Genomic DNA, 23,148 nt, shown 5'->3' with positions numbered 1-23,148 from the left:
TGTTTACTCATACGAGTATATAAAAGTTCTAAACAAATATTAACTTTTATAATATCAATTAGAAAGTAATAATTTCATAGGAGAATTTGATAATTATTTTAGATAAAAGACTTTGTTATATATAGTTATTTAGGAATATACCAGTGATTAAAAATTATAGGAAAAATTTTATTGTTCTTGAAACATATTCTACACTTTGTTTTTTGTCCCTTTGTTTCTATGTAAGTGTTTTTTGGTCACATAAATAGGGTTATAGGATTCAGACAAAGGACGTGATAGAGCAGCTGTATGTATTCTTAATTATATCACAGTTGGATATTACACTGACTTCTGGACATAGTGACAAGAAGTAAAGCATCCAATGAACACACAGTTTTCAGAGGAAGAAATTAAAGATATGTTTAAGCACATGAAAAATGCTTTAAATCACTATTGATTAGAGAAATGCAAATAAAAACAACTCTGAGATACCAACATCTCACCTCTCAGATTGGCTAAGATGACAAAACATGAAAATGATAAATGCTGGAGAGGATGTTGAAAAAATTACAACACAAATGCATTGTTGGTGAAGTTGTGAACTGATACACCCATTCTGGAAAGCAACCTGGAACTATGCCGTAAGGAGTATATAAAAGTGCATACCTTTTGATACAGAAATACCACTTTTAAGGCTGTATCCCAAAAGAGATTATAGAAGTGGGAAAAGGATCTATATGTACAAAAATATTTATAGTAGCCCTTTTTGTAGTGGCAAAGAATTGGAAATCAAGGGCAGACCCATCAATTGGGGAATGGCTAAACAAGTTGTGGTATATGAATGTAATGAAACACTATTGTGCTATAAGAAATGAGAAGCAGACAAACTTCCTAAGAATCTGGAGAGACTTATGCAAACCAATGCTGAATGAGGAGAGCAGAACCAAGAGAACTTTGTACACAATTAAAGACACCTTGTATCTGTGACTAGTAACTTTGATCAGACAGGGATCCTCTCAGCAATGCAAGGTTAGAAGACAATTCCAAAAGACTTATGATGGAAAATATATCCACATCCAGAGAACTACAGAGTCTGAATGCAGATTGAAGCAAACTACTTGATCTCTCTTTTGTATTTTGTTTTGTTCCGTTCTTCATTTCTTGCTGTTTGCTCCATTGGTTGTAACTCTCCTTTACAACTTGACTAATGTTTAATATGAAGGTATTTATAGAACCCATATTAGATTGAATGCTACCATGGGGGGGAAGGGGAAGGAAAGGAAGGGGGAGACAATTTGAAACTCAAGGGATTGTCTAACTGAATATTGTAAATTTAAAGTAAATAAATAATTAAAAAAAAAGAAGTAATGCATCCAGAACAGGTTGACCAAGATACTCAAAAGCCTGGAGACCATGTCTAACAAAGCTTATTTTTGAATATGAGAGCCAAGTTACAAGCTTTGTATTTAAATGACATGCATTCAAGTACTATCATGTAGAAAAAATTTATGTTTTACTCTTAGTAGTAATTATAGAGAGATAGATATAGCTTCAATATGAAGAAGAATGGTCTAATGATTAGATATTTTCAAAAGTGAAATGAACATCCAACAAGTTAGCAGAGAGGCAGTGCAGTCCACAGTGCTTGGCCTGGAGTTAGGAAGACTCAAGTTCCAACCCAGTATTACACACTCACTAGTTTTGTGATCCTGGGCAAATCAATTAACCTCTTTCTGCCTCAGTTTCTTCAGCTGTTAAGTGGGGTTATTAAGAGCATCTATGTTCTAGGATTGTTGTGAGGATAAAATGAAATAAATATTTGTGAAGTGCTTTGTAAACTTTAAAGTGCTATATAAATACCACCTACTCCTGTTATTGGTCAATCATGTCTGGCTCTTCATGACCTCATGCCCATGGGGTTTTCTTAAAAGACACTGAAATGATTTCCCATTTCCTTCTCCCATCAAGTAAGACAAACAGAAGTTAAGTAACTAGTCCAGGGCCACACAGTTAGTAAGTGTCTGAAGGCAGATTTGAACTCAGATGTTCCTGACTCCAGGCCTAGTATTTTATCCACTGAGCCTCTTAGCTACCTCCTGCCACCTACTACTACTCCTATTATTCGTTCTAGTGTCAGGTTGCACATCAGTGGAAGGAGTCTGAATGACCACTTATGTCTGTTGTCAGTCAGTAAGCTATCGTATAGGGAATTCTAGATATTTATAACACTAAACTTGAGGACATGAATCTGCCTCTTAATAAGTGGTTGATTGACATTTGGGAGAATTCCATCTTATTGAAAGAGCTCAATGTTTTATAAAAGTGAGTTGTGAAATGACTTTTTCTGCCTTGTATCCTTTATCCTCCCCTTCTCTCTTTCTTTCTCTTCCTTGAGTTTTGAGAGCAGAGAGCAGTAAACAATGGAAGGGATTATTCCTTTATCATTCACCAAAAAACAGAAAATGCACTTTTCTGAAGTATATGGCAAATCATTTATGCTTTACTACATGATCCTGAGAAGACAGCCATTGAATCACCAATTAGTTTCTTGTTGCCTCCTTCTGCCTTTCTGTTTCCTTGTCTGAGCACAGTTCAGTGACTCCTGATCTTGAAAATGATTGTATGCATCCTCAGGACCTACCTTAAGGGATAATTCTGAGTTCTAGAGTCTCCAAAGGGTCAAATTCTTGAATGTGAAAATTAAGCATTGGCCTTGCAGAGTGAAAAGACAGCCTTAATTATAGTTACTCAGAGAAGGAAAACAGAATTGCTCATAGGGGATCATGCCTCAATCAAAGGACTTCAACTATACCATGAGAGGTCAGGGAATCTGGACTTTGTTATCCAGCTATGATATTGCTATAATTTGCTTGGACATTATATAAGGGGTGGTCTAAAGATTTTCAGGAGCAGTCTAATAGGCAATTTGAATCATTTAATATATTTTTCTGCTTGTTAATAGAGTCCCATGATCATACCATCCTAGTTTTAGAGCTAAGGGACCTTAGAGAATATAAAGCAAAACCCTCCTCCCTCTATTTCACAGTTAAGGAAACTGAGGTTAGAGAATCTAAGTGACTTGTCTACTGTTACAAAGCTACAGATATTTAGTAGTCAGGCAAAATTTGCACCCAGGGTCTCCTGACTACATGCCTAGCACCAAATACATGACAGTATATGTCTTCTCATTTGTGTTGTGTGCATTTTTATGGTGGAATATTTTTTTTATACTGCTGTACAATTATCCCAGAAGCTTTTATCAAATAGTGAGTGTTCATCCCAGCAGCTACAGACTTCATGTTTGTAGAATACTGGAACATTGGATGCAATTGATTCTGTATACTGTGTACCTAATATGTCTCATTTGCTATTTTTTAGCTGTACCTAAGTGGTTTAATAATTATTGCTTTGTAATACAGTTTGAAATTTGGTACTGCAATGACCCATTTATTCTCACTTTCTGTTAAGATTCTTGATGTATCATGCCTCCATATGATTGTTTTAAGATCTATAAAGTGATCTTTGGGTAATTTTGTATGGTACTGAGTATGTTAATTTGGATCGTATTATTGTCCCTAATATGGGAGAGGGAAACATCAGCCTTCTGGTCCTTCACTGTCTCTCATCCCCATAGCCAAACTATTGCTAAGACCTGTTGATTTCACTTTTTCAGTATCTCTTGAATATGCTCCCTCCTCTTCTCTGACACTGCCACCACTGTATTGCAGGCACTTATCACCTCATACCTGGACTATATGCCTGCTTGTGAGTCTGTCTGCCTCAAGTCTCTCCACTTTCCAATCCAAAGTAAATTTCCTAAAACATGGGTTCAAGCATATCAACTCCAGCTTCTTACCCCACTCAATAAACTCTAGTGACTCCCTATCACCTCCAGGATAAAATACAAAATTATCTGTTTGGCATTCAGAGCCCTTACCTAGGCACCTCCTACCTTTCTAAGCTCCTTACACCTTAATTTACACAAAAGCACTGTATGATTAAGGCTGGAATAGTCTCTTGGCAATTCCAGGAACAAGACACTCCACTTCAGCTCTGGTCATTTCCTGTTTGTTATGCCTGGAAGAGTCTCCTTCCTCAACTCCCTCAAGTGATTCCTTGGTTTCTTTTAAATCCCAATTAACTGAAATTTTATCTTTTACAGGTGGCCTTTCCCAACCTTTTTTGATTCTAGTGCCTTACCTCTGCTAATTATTTCCTATTTATCTTCAATGTAGTTTGCTTTCTTTTACACATACACAAACACACATACATACACACTTTTACATGCTTTTTAATATATATTAGACATATCTAGAGTATATGCTTTCCAATATATATTATATCACACACATAACTTCATATTTTCTCCTCCATTAGATTGTGAACTATTTAAGGGCAAGAACTGCATCTTTTTGCATCCCCATCACTAAGCATGGTGCTTTCAACATAATAGGTACATAATAAATATTTACTAATATTGGCTAATTTGAGCCATAAACAAATAATAGTTTTCTACTTATTATGTATGTTATTATTTCACCAAACAATTGTTTATTGTTGTGCATATATATATATATATATATATATATATATATATATATATATATATTAGTAATATATCTTGGTAGGTAAATCAAAGATCTTACACATTTTGTAATTATTTTAAATGGAATTTCTCTATTTCTTCTTGCAGTTTTATAGGGATTATGTAGAAATTCAAATGATTCACATGGATTTATTTTATATTCTGAATGTTTGCTAAATCTATTAATTGTTTCAGTTAATTTTAATCTACTATTGTTTTTAAATATGCCATTTTATCAATTGTAAATATATTTGTGTAATAAATATATATATATATGTGTGTATATATACATATATGTCTTTTTTACCTATGCATGTCCTTCATATCCTTCAGTTTCTTTCATGTGTCCTACTAATTAACAAGCATTTTTTTTAAAGCAATCAGGGTTAAGTAACTTGCTCAAGGTTACACAGCCACTTATTTTTGTGTGGGTGTTAAGTATCTGAGCCCGGAACCGATCCAAGGTCTCCCGACTCTGGGGCTGGTGCTCTTGCTCACTGTGCCACCTGACTGCCCCATTAAAAAGCATTTTTATTCCTATATCAAATATAAATGGTAACAATAGACAGTCTTTTTTAATTTTGATGGAAAATTTCCAGTTTATATATATTATATACAATAATTTATTAGATTCAAGTTGGAGATTAACAATTTGATCACTTCTAATATGTATAATAATAATAGTTCTTGGTTGTGGATATATGACATTTATCTCTTAAAAAGAGATCAATTGATTGCTATATTTTCTAGATTGTTAAAAACTCTTATATTTTGTCAAAACCTTTTTCTCTGTCTATTGATAAAATCATCATTTTTATTGATTTTAAAATTAATATAGTTAAGTTTAAAATTTTCTCTAATATTAAACTGAACCAGAGTATCTCATGTGAAACAAACCTGATTATAGGATGTTATTATTTTAAGATATTTTATCCTCTTTACAAATATTTTATCAAATAGTTCACATCAATATTCATTATTTTATTGGCCTGGAATTTTCATTTTCTTTTTTATGCTCCCTTGTTCATGTATTAAGACTTTATTTGTGTCATAGAAAGAACTCTTTTGTAATTTGTGCAAACAGTTTGTTTAATATTACATGTATTGCTCTTTGAAATTAGAATTAGAATTAGAAAGTAGAATTCAATTGTGATTACTCCTGGTCCTGGAGCTTTTTCCTTTGGAATTTTATTTATGGCTTGTCCAAAATCTTTCTCTAAATTTTGGTCAATTTAATTTTCTATTTCTTTTGTTGCTAATTTAAGTATTTTGGGTAAATATTTATTTGGTTTCTAATTGTTTTGTTAGCATATATTTGTGATAAAAATATTTTCTAATAACATCTATATTTCTTCATTTGTTGTAAATTTGCATTTTTAATACTGGTAATTTGGTTTCTTTCTTTTTACTCAAATTTGTTAATGGTTAACTAATTGTTAACCACCAAAATATTATTTAGAACTAGGACAGTGACTTCAAAAAGCTATATTACAGAAAAAACTCAATGTGTATATATATATATATATATATATATATACATATATATATATGTATATATATGATAAGGTTTCATTAAACATATGACTGGCAAAAAAGACTGAATTCTGATAACATAGCATTTCAGTGCATTTTTTGGCCAAACTTTGATTAATTTTTTTAAGTTCATTTATTAATTTTTAGTTTTCAACATTCACTTCCCTAAGTGTTAACTTTTTCCCCCTCACTGACAGTTTCTTCAAAAGGGAAAGGTACTCTTTCCACTTATGAATCTGAAAACCCTTCACAATCTAAATCTTACTCAGCAGATCATTTCATAATTTACTGAAATCCAGTTATCACCTAGCACCTAACCATGTCTTCAGACAACAGCCATACTTTAATACTTTCCAACTTGATAATAACTTCTGGATTCTAAACTCACATGTAAAAATATGAAGTGAATAAATAAATAGTAGGCTTTAAAACCTCAAAGTCATGTTAACATCAATGTGACACGTCACAATAGGATTTAAATAGAGGAGTACCTTTCTACAACCTTGAAATATAAGATTCAACACCATTTTACAATGGCTTTCATAATAATTGATTGTCTACAACAAACCTAATGATCCATCAAATAGTAGATAGCTGTGCACATTACTTAAGATCAGCGTGTAAGGAGAAAAAACTATCATGTCTTTTGATGAAAAATGTGGTGGGTAAAAGAATGAAGCCTATTCTAGAATATCCATGAAAATATATTTCCAAGAACCAGACCACTACACGGGACATATGGGACTGAAAAAGTGTTAATAAAATAGACATTGAGAGTGTATTACTAGAATACTAGGAGATTTGATGTTAGTTAATAATGATGACCATTATTGTATTGCTTTGGCCTTCTGTTTCATGATGATATTTAACTTTTCTTGGTGACTTTTATGACATGAAATTTTTTCTTCACAAAATTATTCCATTGTGAGCCCTCTGAGTAGTTTGATCTGTAACCAGACTTAAGTAATTTGATTCTGAACATGTGAAAAAATTACAGGTTTGGTTTATGGACTACTGTTTCATGATGAGAAAGGGTTGACATTCCCACATGTACAAGAAGGGGGAATTGAGCTAATTAGGATACCAAGTGTTAGTGAGAAATGGATGAACTATGGTGACTCTATCTTGGCATTCAATTCTGAAGCTAGCACAGTTCCTTTTCTATTCAGTTATGGGCCTAGGAGAACCTAGGAGGCAGAGACAGCATGGCAAACAGAAGTTGGGAAATTGGATGAGCTCTCCCTAGTTTTCCATGGGAAAACAAAACATTAAATCAAGCTCCTAATGGATTCTGGAGCAACAGAACTTTCAAAAAGATGGAGTGAAATAGTTTTCCAGCTTAAGATAACTTAGAGAGTGGGGCGGCTAGGTGGCCCAGTGAGTAGAGTGCCAGCCCCGGAGTCAGGAGGACCTGAGTTCAGATCCGGCCTCAGACACTTAACACACACATACAAAAAAACCTAGCCATGTGACCTTGGGCAAGTTATGTAACCCCAATTTCCCTCCAAAATAAAAAATATATATATATGTATATGTATATGTATATATATATATATTAATTAAAAAAGATAATTTAGAAGGACTTCAGGAAAAGTGTTGCATAAAAGGGGAGTGTAGCTCAGTGCAGATGGTGTCCAGACAAGCCAACAGTAAGCTCTTAGCCATGGTGCAGATCAGCAACTGAAGTTCCTCTGTCCTGACAAAACAGGCTACTGGCACATCAGGCCAGGTGTGACACCTTCATTCCCTGTGTGGAAGGCAAATTGTCAATCTTGAAACCCTGCCAAACAGGCATGACTAGGGCAGCCAACCCCAGTGAAATGGACAAGTTGTCACCTCCTAAGGACCCAGAGAAGAAAACTGTAATGGGAATGCAGATTTGGAAGATCTTCCCTGCCCCTAGGCTAAAGTGCACCTGAAACATGGGGTGGGAGGCTTGTTGTTCAGTAAATACTTTTTGATTGGCCAGTGGGTCAATAAGGTTGTTACATTCTCTGAGCCAGGAGAAGGCTATATAAGCCCTGATGTGTAGCTTTGTTTTGGGACTCACTTTCAGAAGTGTTCTGTGATTTGATCTGAATTCTGGGAAGCCGTTGTTGAGAGTCCCCCGGCTTTGAAAAACCCAGATGTTGATTTGGTATGGTTGTAATGGTTGGACAGTTTGAAATCTGTCTACTTGATCTGTTTCTGTCTTGATAATTCTGCCTGTATACTTTGAAGTTCGGGGTGCCGACTTTTCCCCTGAACAAGGTAAACGATATATGTCTGACTGATTAAAGTAAGCTTGTTAACCCATTTTGAGTTGCTTTCCTTTAACAAAGCAGATCCAGGAACCTGTGGTAGCAGCAAACCCTGAGGACGCGCTTGGGGTGCTTGCTGCTACAAAAACCCACAACCAGGCTCCTGGACCCCACCACAAGAAGCTTAGCACAGTACCTGCTGCACCCCAGGAGGAGAGCTCAACTTTTAAAAATGAACATAAAAAGCAAAAATAGCCCTATCCATAGAAAGTTACTATGGTGACAGGGAAAATCAAAACACAAATTCCTAAGAGGATAACAGTGTCAAAATGCCTTCATGTGAAGCTTGAAAGGGGAATTTGAAATAATCTCAAACCCAAAAATGTGCTCTTGAAAGAGATCAAAAATTATTTTAAAAATCAAGTAAGAGAGGTAGAAGAAAATTAGGGGGAAAATGAGAGACATGCAGAAGAATTATTTTAAAAAAAGAGTTAACAACTTGGAAAAGAAAGCCTAGAAATTGACTAAAGAAAACAACTCCTTAAAAATACAATTAACCAAATTGCGGAAAAATCCAAGAAGAAATGATTTTTTAATTTTTTTTTGGATGGGGGAAGGTAGAACAATTGGGGTTGAGTGACTTGCCCAAGATCACATGGCTAGGTTTTTGTGAAAACAATTTCTTTAAAAGTAGAATCAGTCAAATGGAAAAAAAAAGGTACAAAAACTAATTGAAGAAAATAATTCCTTAAAAATTAGAACTGGGCAAGTAGAAGTCAATGACTCCATGAGACATCAAGAATCAGTCAAACAAAATCAAAAGAATGAAAAAAATAGAAGAAAATGTAAAAATACCTCACTGGAAAAAAACAACTGATCTAGAAAATAGATGCAGGAAAGATAATTTAGAGATTATGGGCCTAGATCAAAAAAAGATCTTAGCATTTTGCAAAAAAGTATCAAGGAAAACTGCCCTGATATCCTTGAATCACAGGGTAAAATAGTCATTGAAAGAATCCACCAATAACTTCATGAAAGAGATTCCAAAATGGAAACTACAAGGAATATTGTAGCCAAATTCTGGGATTATCAGGTCAAAGAAGAAATATTGCTAGCAGCCATAAAGGATTCAAATAAATCAAGAAGCCACAGTCAGGATTACACACAAGACTTAGCAACTACATTGAAGGAATATGATATTCCAAGAAGCAATAGAGCTTGAATTTACAACCAAAAATCCACTATCCAGCAAGACTGAGCATCATCTTGGAGAAGAAAATATGGATATTCAATGAAATAGGGGGCTTTCAAACTTTCTTGATGAATATACCAGAGCTGAACAGAAAATTTGAACTTCAAGTACAAGACTCAAGAGAAGTAAGGTAGACAGGTAAGAAAAAAAAACACATGTTATTCAATAAGATTAAACTATTTACATCCCTATGTGGTAAGATGATAATTGTAACTCTTGAGAACTTATTATCTCTTAGGGAAGTTAGAAGGAGTATACATAGACAGAGAGTGTGGGAATAAATTGACTTTGATGTGATGATATTAAAATATAATTGGGGTGAAAAACCAATTGTACTGAGAGGATGAAAGGGGAGACAGAATAAAGTAAAATACATCACACGAAGAAGCACAAAAGACTTATTGCAGTAGATGGAAAGAAGGGAGGGGGCGAGAATTGTTTGAACCTTACTCTTACCAGATTTGACTCAAAGAGGGAATAACATACACAATTCTGTGAATATACAAATTTATCTTATCCTATAAGGAATTAGGATGAGAAAGGGGAAAGGAAAGAGAAGGGGGAACTGATAGAAGGGGGGCAGAAGTAGAAGTGGAAAGAGACAAGAAAAGAGGGAGGATGGGTAGACTGAAGGAGGTAGTGGTCAGAAACAAAACACTGGTGAGGAGGGACAGGGAGAAAGGAGATAGAAAAAAAATTTTTTAATGGGGAGATGGGATGGAAGGAAATACACAGTAGTGATATTTTTGAATGTGAAGGGAATGAACTCTTCCATAAAATGGAAGCAGCAGAGTGGATTAAAACCCAGAATTCTACAATATGTTGTTTACAAGAAATACATCTGAAGCAGTGAGATACACATAGAATAAAGGTCAAAGGCAGGAGCAGAATATATTATGCTTCAGTTGCAGAAAAAAAGGGGTTGCAATCCTGATCTCATACAAACAAAAGCATAGTTTAAAAAGATCTATTTAAAAGAGATAAAGAAGGATACTACATCTTGCTAAAAGGTACCATAGGCAGTGAAGTAATACCAATGCCAAACATATATGCATCAAGTGTTATAGCATCCAAATTCTTAGAGAAATTAAGTGAGTTACAGGAAGAAATAAACAGTAAAACTGTGCTATTGGGGGCCCTTAACCTCCCCCCCCCCACTCATAACTAGATAAATCTATCCACAAAATAAACAAGAAAAAAGCTAAAGAGGTGACTACAATTTTAGAAAAAAATAGATATGATAGACCTCTGGAGAAAATTGAATGAGGACAGAAAGGAGTATACTTTTTTCTCAGTGGTACATGTCACCTAACTAAAAATTAACCACGTATTAGGGTATAAAAACCTCACAATCAAATGAGAAAGGTAGAAATATTCAATGCATCATTTTCAGATCATGATGGAAATAAAATTATGTGTAATAACAACCATGGAAAGATAAATTAAAATTAATTGGAGACTAAGTAATAATCTTAAACTATGAGTGCGTCAAACAACAAATCATAGAAAAATCAGTAATTTCATAAAAGAGAATGAGAGTAATGGAACAACATATCAAAACTTATGGGACACAGCTAATGTAGTACTTAGGGGAAATTATAGATAGATAGATAGATAGATAGATAGATAGATAGATAGATAGATAGATAGATAGATAGATAGATGAAAAATAGATGTAAATATATATGAATCTAGATCTGTGTGTATGTATATGCATACAAACATGTATATATGATTTTAATTAATTTATTTTTAGTTTTAAACATTCACTTCTATAAGTTTTAAATTTTCTCCCATTCCCTCCCCTCCCCCATCTCCAAGACAGCCTGCAATCTGTTATAGACTCTACATATACATCCACATTAAATATATTTTCCAGTTAATCATGTTGTAAAGAAGAATTATGACCAATGTAATGACACATGAGGAAAAAGAAACAACCCCCCCCCCAAAAAAAAGTGAGAGAGCAAATAGTATGCATTGATCTGAATTCAGACTCCATACCTTTTTCACTGGATTTGGATTTTCCATCATGAGCCTTTTGGTGTTGTCTTAGAACCTTGCATTGCTGAGAAGAGCCAAGTCTATTAAAGTTAGTCATTACACAATGTGTACAATGTTCTCCTGGTCGTGCTCCTCTCACTCAGCATCAGTTCATATATGTCTTTCCATGGTTTTTTTTGAAGTCCACCTGCTCACCATTCCTTTTAGCACAATAGTATTCCATTACATTCATAAACCACAACATGTTCAACCATTCCCCTATTGATGGGCATCCCCCCAATTTCCAATTCTTGATCACCATAAAATTGCTTCTATAAATATTTTTGTACAAATGTATCCTTTTTCCCATTCATATGATTTCTTTGGGATATAGCCCTAGAAGTGGTATTACTGGGTCAAAGTGTAGGTACATTTTTATAGCCCTTTAGGCATAGTTCCAAATTTCTCTCCAAAATGGTTGGATCAGTTTACAACTCTACCAAAAATGCATGAGTGTTCCAATTCTTCCACATCTTCTCCAGCATTTAAAATTTTCCTGTTTTGTCATGTTAGCCAATCTGACAGGTGTGTGGTACCTAAGAGTCATTTTGTTTTGCATTCTTTAATCAATAGTGATTTAGAACATTTTTTTCATATGACTATAGATAGCTATAATTTTTTTTTCCTCTGAAAACTGTCTGTTCACATCCTTTAGCCATTTATCAATTGGGGAATATTTTGTATTCTTTTAAATTTGACTTAGTTCTCTACATATTTTAGAAATAAGCCCTTTATCAGAGATACTGGTTGTAAAAATTCTTCCCCAGTTTTCTGCTTCCCTACTAATCTGGGTTGTGTTTGCTATGTGTACACACACAAAAAAATTTCAATTTAATGTAATTGAAATTATTTATTTTGGGACAGCTAGGTGGCACAGTGAATACAGTACCTGCCCTGAAGTCAGGAAGAGGTGAGTTCAGTTCTGGCCCCAGACACTTGACAGTCAACTAGCTGTGTGACCTTGGGCAAGTCACTTAAATGCATTTGCCTGGTCTTGCCCCCTCCCAAAATACATAAAAAAGATAAATATACTTATGAGTTATCTGTACAATTACATATTGATGTCTAGACAATAGACATCCTTCACTGACTTTTTTTTCTGTCTGACAAGATCTTTTTAGTGGACAGACTAAATTCTTCCTGTGTGAATAATTAGGATAAACTTTGTATAAAAACTGTATTTCATAGTATATCACATTAAATGATACATATATAGATTGATTTCATTTATTTTGGAGATAAGGGAAACTAGGAATATTAGACAATGGTAATCAATACTTTTTTGACTGGCCTTTTTGGTGATAGTAAAATCCAGGATTTTTCAAGGAATTTGATATCTTTCCCTGTTCCAGATCCATTGAGAAACTATACATAAATCTCTTTCTCTCTCTCTCTCTCTCTCTCTCTCTCTCTCTCTCTCTCTGTCTCTGTCTCTCTCTGTCTGTCTGTCTGTCTGTCTCTCTCCCTCTTTCATACACACACATACAAACAAACACCTTACATGGACCTCTTCTGAGCATATTTGTTTCAATCTTGATTAAGTATTATTTCTTCTTTACATAGAAAATTATTGAGTGTAGTGGCTTCATTATCTTTGATGGCTAAAAGATCTTGTTTATCAAGATATTTATACCTCTTTCATTTTAAATCTTTTTGTTATTTTCCTTCAAGTTTCATCCTTAAATATTCTGGCTATAAATTTGCTTACTTCATTTCTTACCAAATTTTGAAATTTTCTCTTTCTTAATTTCTTCTTATTGCTTTATGAGGATCTTAATTTTTTTTCTTCCTTTCTAATAACTTAAAATGATTTTGTTCTCTAAAAAAATGCTGCTATTAGCTGCTTTATCTCTTTGCTCAGTAAAAAGATCAAATATATCCTAAGGCAATTGCTAGTCTCTTTTGGCAATTGCTTTGCATCACAAACAAAACTAAACTAAAAATTGAAATGTTTAAAATATAACTCATCAACTTTTACCCCTAAATCTACTCCTCCTCTTGCCTTTTTTTTTAATTTCTGTGGCCAGTATCATTCCTCTAGTCACCCAGGGTTGTGATTTAGGAGTCATTCTCAATTATTCACTTTCATTTACCCTTTATTTGCAATCGGTTGGCAAGTTGTGTCAATTCTATATCCGCAACATCTCATTCCTACATTATCTTCCCTTTACTCACTCCACTACCATCTAATGCAAGCCCTTTGCACTTCTTGCCTAAACTATTTCAATAACTGTTTAAATATTGTCCCATATTTTGTCTTTTCCCTTTCTAATCCTGCCTCCACATAGTTGCCAAATTTATATTATGAATGATTATCACCTGTCTGACCAAGAACCTTCAGTGCCTCCTTCTTGCCTCTAAGATAAAATACAAAATGCTACATTTTCTTTGGCATTGAAAGCTGCTCATAGTCTCTCCCCAACCTAACTTGCCTGCCTGGTGGACTGACTACAAGCAGCTGCAACCTGTCACTTACCTTCTGTTACTACATGATCAATTACATGTGTAGGTGTGATATTATTTGACTTTTGCCATTTCCATTGGTCCCTGACTCTTTTCTACAATAACATATTTATGATATTTATGTGTGAAGCTTCTGTACAGCTCATAAAACTCTCACACAAGGATACTAAAAAATGGGGGGGGGTGATTCCACAAGGACCAAATTAATACAAAAATAAGGACTAAGGTTTCTAACTGAAAAAAAATTAGAACTTTTTAGTGAAACAAGTTAGAAGCATGTAATATTTAACATTTGGAAGTTCTAGTTTTGGAAATCTGAGTCCACATCCTGGCTCCATCCTTTTACCTACTTACAAAAATTTTGAAAAGTCACATAACCTCTATGACCTTTAGTATCTTCATGTGCAAAATGGTATAGTACTAATTTCATTGTCTACTTCACATGGTGTGAGAAAAACACTTTGTAAACCTTTAAAAGAAAAGGTAGCATTGTGATATGAACTGTTGTTTTCATAGGCAACACAGTTCACTTCCAGACTCTTAATATCTGATTTTTATTTTGTTAAGAAAAAAATAATAGGTACTAGCAGCTGTGATATTGCTTTGTCATTTTAATAAATTTTGGAATTAAAATTAAATAATTAAGATTATTGAGAAATAAGAGTAGGGCTTAAAACATCTGGTTAGCTATTGACAAAAAATGAAAACTAAATTGAATTAAAAAATGCTACATGGAGAAAGTTATTCTTAAGAGGATTAAAGTAGTGTTGGAAAGCCACACAATTTATTTGATTTTCCCCTCATAATAAAAAGATTAACAAATAAAAGTCAAAAACAGAGGAAAAAACAATCAATATTTGCCATCATATGCTCTTAAGTGAGTATCAGATATATGTATATATACATATATATAATTGACCACTATGCAATTTGCTAAATTCACAGAACTATTAACAACATAGGCTGAAAAACTACGCACATCATCAGTGAGAACATATTAATAATAATATTATCCTGAAGGAAACCACTGCCCAAAGTAAAGGTGCTAAGTAGTCATTCTAAAGTCTTTGTTTGGATTTACAAAACTTCTTTTTTCATATACTTCAAAGATGTTTGATACCTTGTGTATTCACAGCCTTCTGTTAATGAGAATAAAGATCCATGAAGATTTTTGGCAGTCTGGGGGAAATAATGGGGTTGAAAATAATTTCTCAATGCTGGTAATAGGCCTCTTCAAACTGGTAGTCAGTCAATAGATAATCTGTTCATTGACCTGAATACATAACCTGTCCATCTTAAACAGACCTGTCAGAGCTTATTCTTGATTGGTAGTGTTTTAAGGCCACCTCTACATAGTGATGAGTCAAATTAAAAGTACTTCAGTGGAGGATACATTTCTCAAAATTGAACAATGAAAATATTTTACTGTACATTTTCTTAATTTTTGTTTAGTTTTGAAATGGAATGAAAATATACATATGTTGCCAATGGTGAAATGCCTTTGAGGGCAGGATTGATGACTTAGGATGAAAAGAGTTACTCTGAAGTTACTTAGCTCCTCATGGTCTCTTTAAATTATGTATGTATGCATGCATGCATGCATGTATGCACATGTATTTGCAAGTATACATACATGTTGCTATTAATGTATATGTACTTTGTACACATTGCACATATGAGTATATATAATTATAAACATATATATATTTTATGGATATACATTATATATATATTTTTTTCCTGTGTTGTATATTGTTTTCTTTGCAATCCTACACATTTTGTTTGATAAATTTAATAACATTGTTTTAAGGAGACATTCACAGGCTTCACCATATCATCAAAGAAGTCCATGTCTCACTAACAATTTAGTTACTCCTGTTCTAAAGCTTCAAATCAAGCAACCTAATGGCAAAAGCAGTAAAAGCAAGCACATCTTGTCCTGGATGACTTCCCCAAGTTAGTTGTGGTCCTTTTGACTAGCACGACTATTAAGAAAACCCAGAATTCACCAGTGTTTTCTTTATTTCCACTTCTCCTCCATGCCCACCCCTTCCACTAAGTTTATTTGTTTTTTTGTTTTTGCTTTTTAGAGGGGGAAAGGTAGGGCAATTAGGGTTAAGTGACTTGCCCAACGTCGCACAGCTAGTTTTTGTGTAAAGTGTCTGAGTTCGAATTTGAACTCAGGTCCTCCTGACTCCAGGGCTGATGCTCTATTCACTGTACAACCTAGCTGCCCCATCCACTAACTTTATATATGTAATATCTTCATTTGCTCTCTTATTGGGAGAGAGAGATAAAGGACATCATGCCTCTCAATACTTTAGGCTTAACTCAAAGGACTTACATGAAGGTTAGATATCATATGGGATAGAGATTATATATACCCTGTTCTAGAGAATTCAGATCTTTTTCTGATATTTTTCTTCATTATTAATACCTATTAAAGATGGTCAGTTGTTCTACCAGTTTTGATTCAGTGTGCAAATGAAATTTTCTCACTTATTATTCTTGACCCCTCTTATGTCTTTAACATTATTGGTCATCTACTCAAAAATCTTTTAAAACCTGTGATGCTAACCATCTTGGATCTCCTAGCTAAAAATTATCATTACTGGTGCTGGAAAACCAGTAAGTCACATCTGTTGGTAAGTAGATTCCCCCCCCCAAATGTTTTAGAAGGTCATAGGAGTTTAAACTGGAAGGGAACTAATGAATCATTTAGTTAAACTACCTCATTTTAGAGGTGAGAATGGAGAAACCCAGAAAAAGGAAATTATTTTTCCATGATTAGAAAAGTATTAAAGTTGAGGTTTGTTCTTAGGCAGCATATGAAGTGGTTCTTAAGTTCCATATTGCCCAGACTGATCAGTTTAAAAATATTAAAATTTCAATTGTAATTACCATTATATAGACTCTTTAAGACTTTAATTTAAAACATGATTATTTTAAATGATGATCAAAAACCAAGATCTACTAAAACAGTTAACATTATACCTATCAGCCTAATATAATGTAAGCTTTTAAAGAGGAAAGATTATATTGCTTTTGGTTATGTATCCCCAGTGACTGGCACAGCACAGGAAACCTAGCAGATACAAAATAAAATGCTTTCAGGGTACAATGGAAAAACAACAAGCAAAATTAGTTTTAGAGTCAGGTGATGTTGGTTCATATTTTGTCACTGCTACTTACTCAATGGGTGGTTTTGATTAATTCCCTTAACCTCTTTATGCTTCAGGTTCCTCATTTGCAACCTGTGTGGTATGGAATAGATAATGCCTGCGGTCCTTTCCAGATCTCAAATCATGAATGACATCAGGGCCTATATTTAAATAAATCCTATATTCCTTGGACCTGTTTATCTATTCTAAATAGGTAAGTCATATGTATTTTAGGAACAAATTAGAATATATTTGGATACACTTGTGGCATCAATTTGTTTTACTTAGCTAAACAGACCAATCTCACTTGGCATGTATTTATTTAGTTCAGTCTTCCTTTTATTGCGTTATAGTATGTTATAGCCTACATATCAAGGTACTGCATAGAGACACATTTTTTAGGTCCCTGACTTTAAAGAAAACTTCAAAGAAACCTCAAAACAAACTTTAAAGATACCCTGTAGGGACAATTAGAACCTCCAGATCTTCATCTAATTAGTCACTAAGGGATACTGGATAATATGTATTTAATTTAGATCTTGAAAAGTTTTATTTTAAAGAAATGTCATTTCTTTAAACTTACTATTTGGTAAATGGATGTAGTATGGCATTAATGAAATAATGCAGTTCAAAATCTGACTGAGAAAGTACCTTTTTAAAGCTGATTCTTCTAAAGTCTTAAATGCCAATCAACTGTAACTATTTATAAACATCAGCATTTTCTGAAGAAAATACTTTTGATGAGAAAAGGAATTACCTGTGCTGAATATTCTAATATAAAGGTAAATTCCTTTGATTAACTATTCCTATAGGGATGGTGCAGATAAAATTTCAGTAGATAGATTGTATTTTGGTAAAGAAAGTGACACTTGAATGTTAGATTCTAAAATGTGATTTTTATTATATTTTAGTGTAAGGATGGGGCCCAATTGCATATGTGTGTTTGTGTGTATTAGATCATACCACTCCAGTTAAACTAAGTGATTCCTAAACAATGTGAATACACATCTCAAACATTCAAAGACTTTAAGTAGTAAAAAAAAGTCATTAAACCCAGTCTAGTGCTTAGTAAAGTGCTTGGAACATAGTATATACTTAATAGTAGCAAACTAATTGATTGACCATCATCTAGAAGAATGGTTTGACTGAATAAGGCACTTTGGTCATTTCAGGGATCATCCATAACATATCAAACCAATTTTAAGCCAGAAAGATTGGAGTATGTCAGAACTAGGGGAGAGTATTTCAAAATCTCTAAGGAGAAACCACTTGAGAAGCTACCCTCTGAACTTCTCCATCATAAAAGTTTTCAAACTTTGAGATGCCTTCAGCTCTGTACCTCACATTCCATCACTATCTTCGGTCCCTGGGACCCATGTCTCCCTCGTTTGTGCTGTGGAGAGTAGAGAGCTACCATTGAAGGAAGGTGCCTAATCCAGCCGTCTCTTCATTTCCCATCCTGCTGCACTACTCTCAACTTCTCCATTATGCCCCAGGAAACTCTTCATCCTGTAAAATTACTTTTGCCCCAGTACTCATACCTTATTAGTCCCTCCCTCTCCCCCCACCTACTCCCAATTCCCAGGTTGGGTATTTTTCCTCTCCACTGCCTCCTCCCTCCTTTTTAAAATTGTCTCCTTATATTAGACTATAAGCCCCTGGGGAGCAGGGACTGTTTGGCCTTTCTTGGTATCCCCGAGCTTAGCACAGTATGTAGTGCACATACAAATCCATGTTTATTGATTGACTGAGCTTTCCTCAAACCCTCCTTCTCTTCTCTGAAGGGCCACATGAACTTCAGATACAGTACTGGAAGGTTTGGATTTTCCTGTTAACCTTTCACTCCGGTTGGTGTCCCCAGGTTAGCTGATGCCTTGTTCGCTTCTGCACTGGGAGCCACAATGAGGAAAGACAGTTCCTACATTTCCAAAGGAGTTAAGTAAAGTGAATGTGTTGAATACCCTTGTTGAAGGGTGAAAAAGACTTCTAGACATGTGCTCTCTGAACCTGAACCTCTTTTCTTCTGTACTATGTATGTATTTTTGGAAGTTTGTCACACGTTTGTGGGGGTGGATGGGTAAACACCTTTTTTCACTATACCATCTCAGGAAATATTCCTTTCTCAAATCCAATGAAATCTGGCTGACTAACATAATCAATGATAATCATGGTTAGAACTACACCATAACATTACAAAATTGCCTCAAACCCTCAATTTTAATTCCTAAAACACTCAAAGGAAGATAACATCTTGCTGTAGGTACCCAACTTGACAATGAGACTGGGAGTTGATTTATGGACCTCCCCCCTCCAGATTTATGTATGTACTATACAACATTCCCTACTCCCTGTGGGAACACATCTTTGAAATAATATTTGAAGACCATAAAATGTGGTTCAAAAATACACATCTTTGCAATTCCATACAACTATAAGTTTTTTGAAAATCCTTGTGAAACATAATAACAATATCAACTATCTTTTTAGAGTTTTGAGACTTGCAAAAAAAAAGACTATATATACATTACCTTATTTGATCCTCATATCTATCCTTTGAGATATGTGCTACCACCCCTACTTTAAAAATGAAAAAATCAGCCACAGAAAATTTCAGCACCTTGATCTCAAAGTTGGTAAATTGGCAGAGGCAAGAATGAAACCAATGTCATCTTGTCTCTGTGTCTTATTTTTCCATCTTACTACCTGGCCTTACATGTTATATAAGCCTTCAAAAAATGAGGTCAGTTTGTATTGGAGGTGCAAAACAATGTGCACATTAGCACTGAAACAAAAAGTCTTGACACTTTTTATTGGGGTGGGGGTAACACTCTCAGATCACGTATTCTATTTGGACTTATATTTATGTTTCATTCTTCACTAAAGAATGTGTTCACCAAAGAATGTCTGGAAACCTGATGGCTAGGAGTAAGAAGAGGCAGGAAGCCATGAGAAAGTCAGCAGGAATAACAGCAGCTGGAGAACAGGTGGGGAATGGAGGCCAAAGAGAACTTAGGCAGGGTCAATCAGTAATATAGAATGGACCAGGCTGCCAACTGCTGATTATTCTGTGGAAAAGGGGACTGACTGCATGAGCCAGGATTGCTTCAAACCATACACAATGGAAGGAATATGTAAATTCAGCTCTAATTCATAGCATTAATTAACATTTCAAATTAAATTGCCAGGTAATCTGTATAAATTTGTAAATGTAGAAACAAACACCTGTGCAAATTACTTCAAAAAACTGTATAGCATATAAAACAATGCAATTACTGTAGAGTAGAAACATAACTAGAGACAGTACTTAAAAATCACTGCAGCTATGACAACCAATAAAAAATTACTGTTATTTATGTTGGAAATCTTCTAGTGCTCATTGAACTTTACACGGTTATTCTCTTTACTGCCGATTCATGAACAATTACAGAGAAACTATACTTCTTGCAATTGTGGGGAACATCAGAGAAGTGTTTAGATATGGTTGAGTTTAGATATGCAAGAAGAATCAATGAACTCATCAATAAACATTTACTGAGCATGTTGGACATGCCCAGCCATGTGCTCTGAGTCCCAGAAAATATAAAAGTTATTAGCTCCTACCGAGTAGGAGTTAATGTAGCTGAGGAGATGAAACTAACATAAAAAAAGAGAATAATTAAAAAGTCTTATGTATTGTTTCTTAAAGTCAGAATTTGAAGAAATTTCATTTGTAATCTATTCTAATGATTTTGTGGAAGTAGGAAGTTATGAAACATGAAATTTAAATGTGAAAGTTGAAATTATTAATATTTAAAATCAAATAAATTGTTTGTTCCTTTGAACTTGATAAATATTATAGGTAGGTATCAAGAACTTCATAATACAACAATCTCTTTTGTAGAGTTTGTTATTGAAAAAGAAGGAAACAAATGTGTAAAAAATCAGGGTTTAAATCTTGGTCCTTGCATAACGCGTAAATAGCTATGTCTTGGACAAAACAATTACTTTCCTTATTTGTACAATGTGGGGACTAGACCAGATTATCTCTGAAGTTTCTTCCATTTCTAAAGCATACAGTTAAAGTAAATGTGTGTGTGTGTGTGTGTGTTTCTCAAACTAGACCTATGATTTTATGGGTATAGGAAATGTCAAGTGAGGAAACTTCTACTTATACATATTGGTATTTGTTTTGTAATTTATAATTTTCTGAATTTGAGCAAACATAGCAAAAAAATCAACAAGTACTTGCAATTTTAATGGATATAATATCTTCCCTGCCCATTACAGGTCTCAAGTGGAGCCCATTAAGGGAAGCCTTCTTAGGGGAGGCTTTCTTATAAGAAGGCTTTCACACCTTTTGTTTATTTCTAATTAGGCACTGAATCTTGAGGGTTATGATGTCCTCTGACTCTTAAAATCATATATATATATATATATATATATACACACACACTTAGGTTAGCATTTTGCTTGGGGGCTTGCTCATTGGAAGATTGTTTTTGTGATATGACAAGATGAAACTCTGGGTAGCCATTAAGGAGCCACTCTAGCTTTGAAAAATCCAGATGTTGGTTCTTCTCAGATAGTTAGATCTGTATGTTGATCTGTGCTAATTTCTCAGACAGTTAGAAGCCTTCTTTGTTGGTTTTTATTTCTCTCCTTGTATTTTCTCTATTTTCTTTGTTTGGATTTTCTCTGAAGTTTAGGGTACTGACTTTTACTGTGAATTAATTAGTATAACTAAAAAGACTGTTGAGCCCTTGAACAACTATCTTTCCTAGTGAAGCAGATCTGAGAACCTGTGCTAGTAGTCATCCTGGGTATGCCAGTGTGGTTGTCATTACAGTACTAGGTATGAAAGTAACCAAAAAAAGATATCCTAAGAAATATGAGACATGACATTTATATTTCTTTTGAGTAAAAATTGCTATTCTTTTTTTGGATGAAAAAAGTGCAGACAGTCAAGAAGACACTGAAAACTCATATTGGGCAAGGTATAGAAAACTACCCCTTTTATGCAGTCCAAATGAGTCCCAGGTCATAACTCAAGTATCAGCAAAAAGAATAGAGAGGGACTAAATAATTATATTTAAGGAGAATGAAGTCTTACTAGTAATTGTATTCTTATTTGTGATCCTCACAGAGGGCACAGCTGAAGGTAGATTCTGTTTGCATCAGGGCCTGGCAGGAATTTGCTAATCAAATTCAATGCTAATCAAAGGCTTTGTGATATAGGTTCAAACACAAGAAGCTTGCTTTATTATAGGGGGTTAGTTAATTTTAAAATTTATAGTAAATGTTTGGAACAAGTCTCTCTCCCATGTTCAATGCAAATGGATAGAGAGGCTAGATACTAGATCTGTAACTTCATTGATTTAGGGAATGGTATAGAGGATGATGAAAATTCCTTTACTGATGTACCAATACAATTGATCACTTTTTAAAAACTTTTCCTTCATACTTTATTTTTCCTCTTTTTTATATTTTCAATTTATTTTTTTAAATTTTCAATATTTACTTCCATAAGTTTTAAATTTTCTCCCTCTGGGTGGCCAGGTGGCACAGTGAATAAGAGTGCTGGCCCCAGAGTCGGGATGACCTGGGATTAAAACTGAGCTCAGATGCTTAGCACCCACCCAGAAACACCTGGCCGTGTAACCTTGAGCAAGTTACTTAACCCCAATTGCTTTAAAAGAAAAATTTTTTCTCCCCCTCCAAGATGACTCTACATATACATTCCTATTAAACATGTTTTCACATCAGTCATGTTGCATAAAAGAATTATAATGAATGGGAGAAACCATGAGAAAGAAAGAAAAAATAAAACAAAATAAGAAAACAAAAGTTTACTTCTTCTGCAGTCTGACTCCATGTTTCTTTCTCTGGATGTGGCTGATATTTTCCATCATGAGT

The sequence above is a fragment of the Petaurus breviceps genome, unplaced genomic scaffold, assembly GCF_028583685.1.
Source record: "Petaurus breviceps papuanus isolate PSGF00001 unplaced genomic scaffold, PetGlider_PUasm1.0 90804, whole genome shotgun sequence".
Taxonomy (NCBI): Eukaryota; Metazoa; Chordata; class Mammalia; order Diprotodontia; family Petauridae; genus Petaurus; species Petaurus breviceps.
This window is presented reverse-complemented; position numbering follows the sequence as displayed.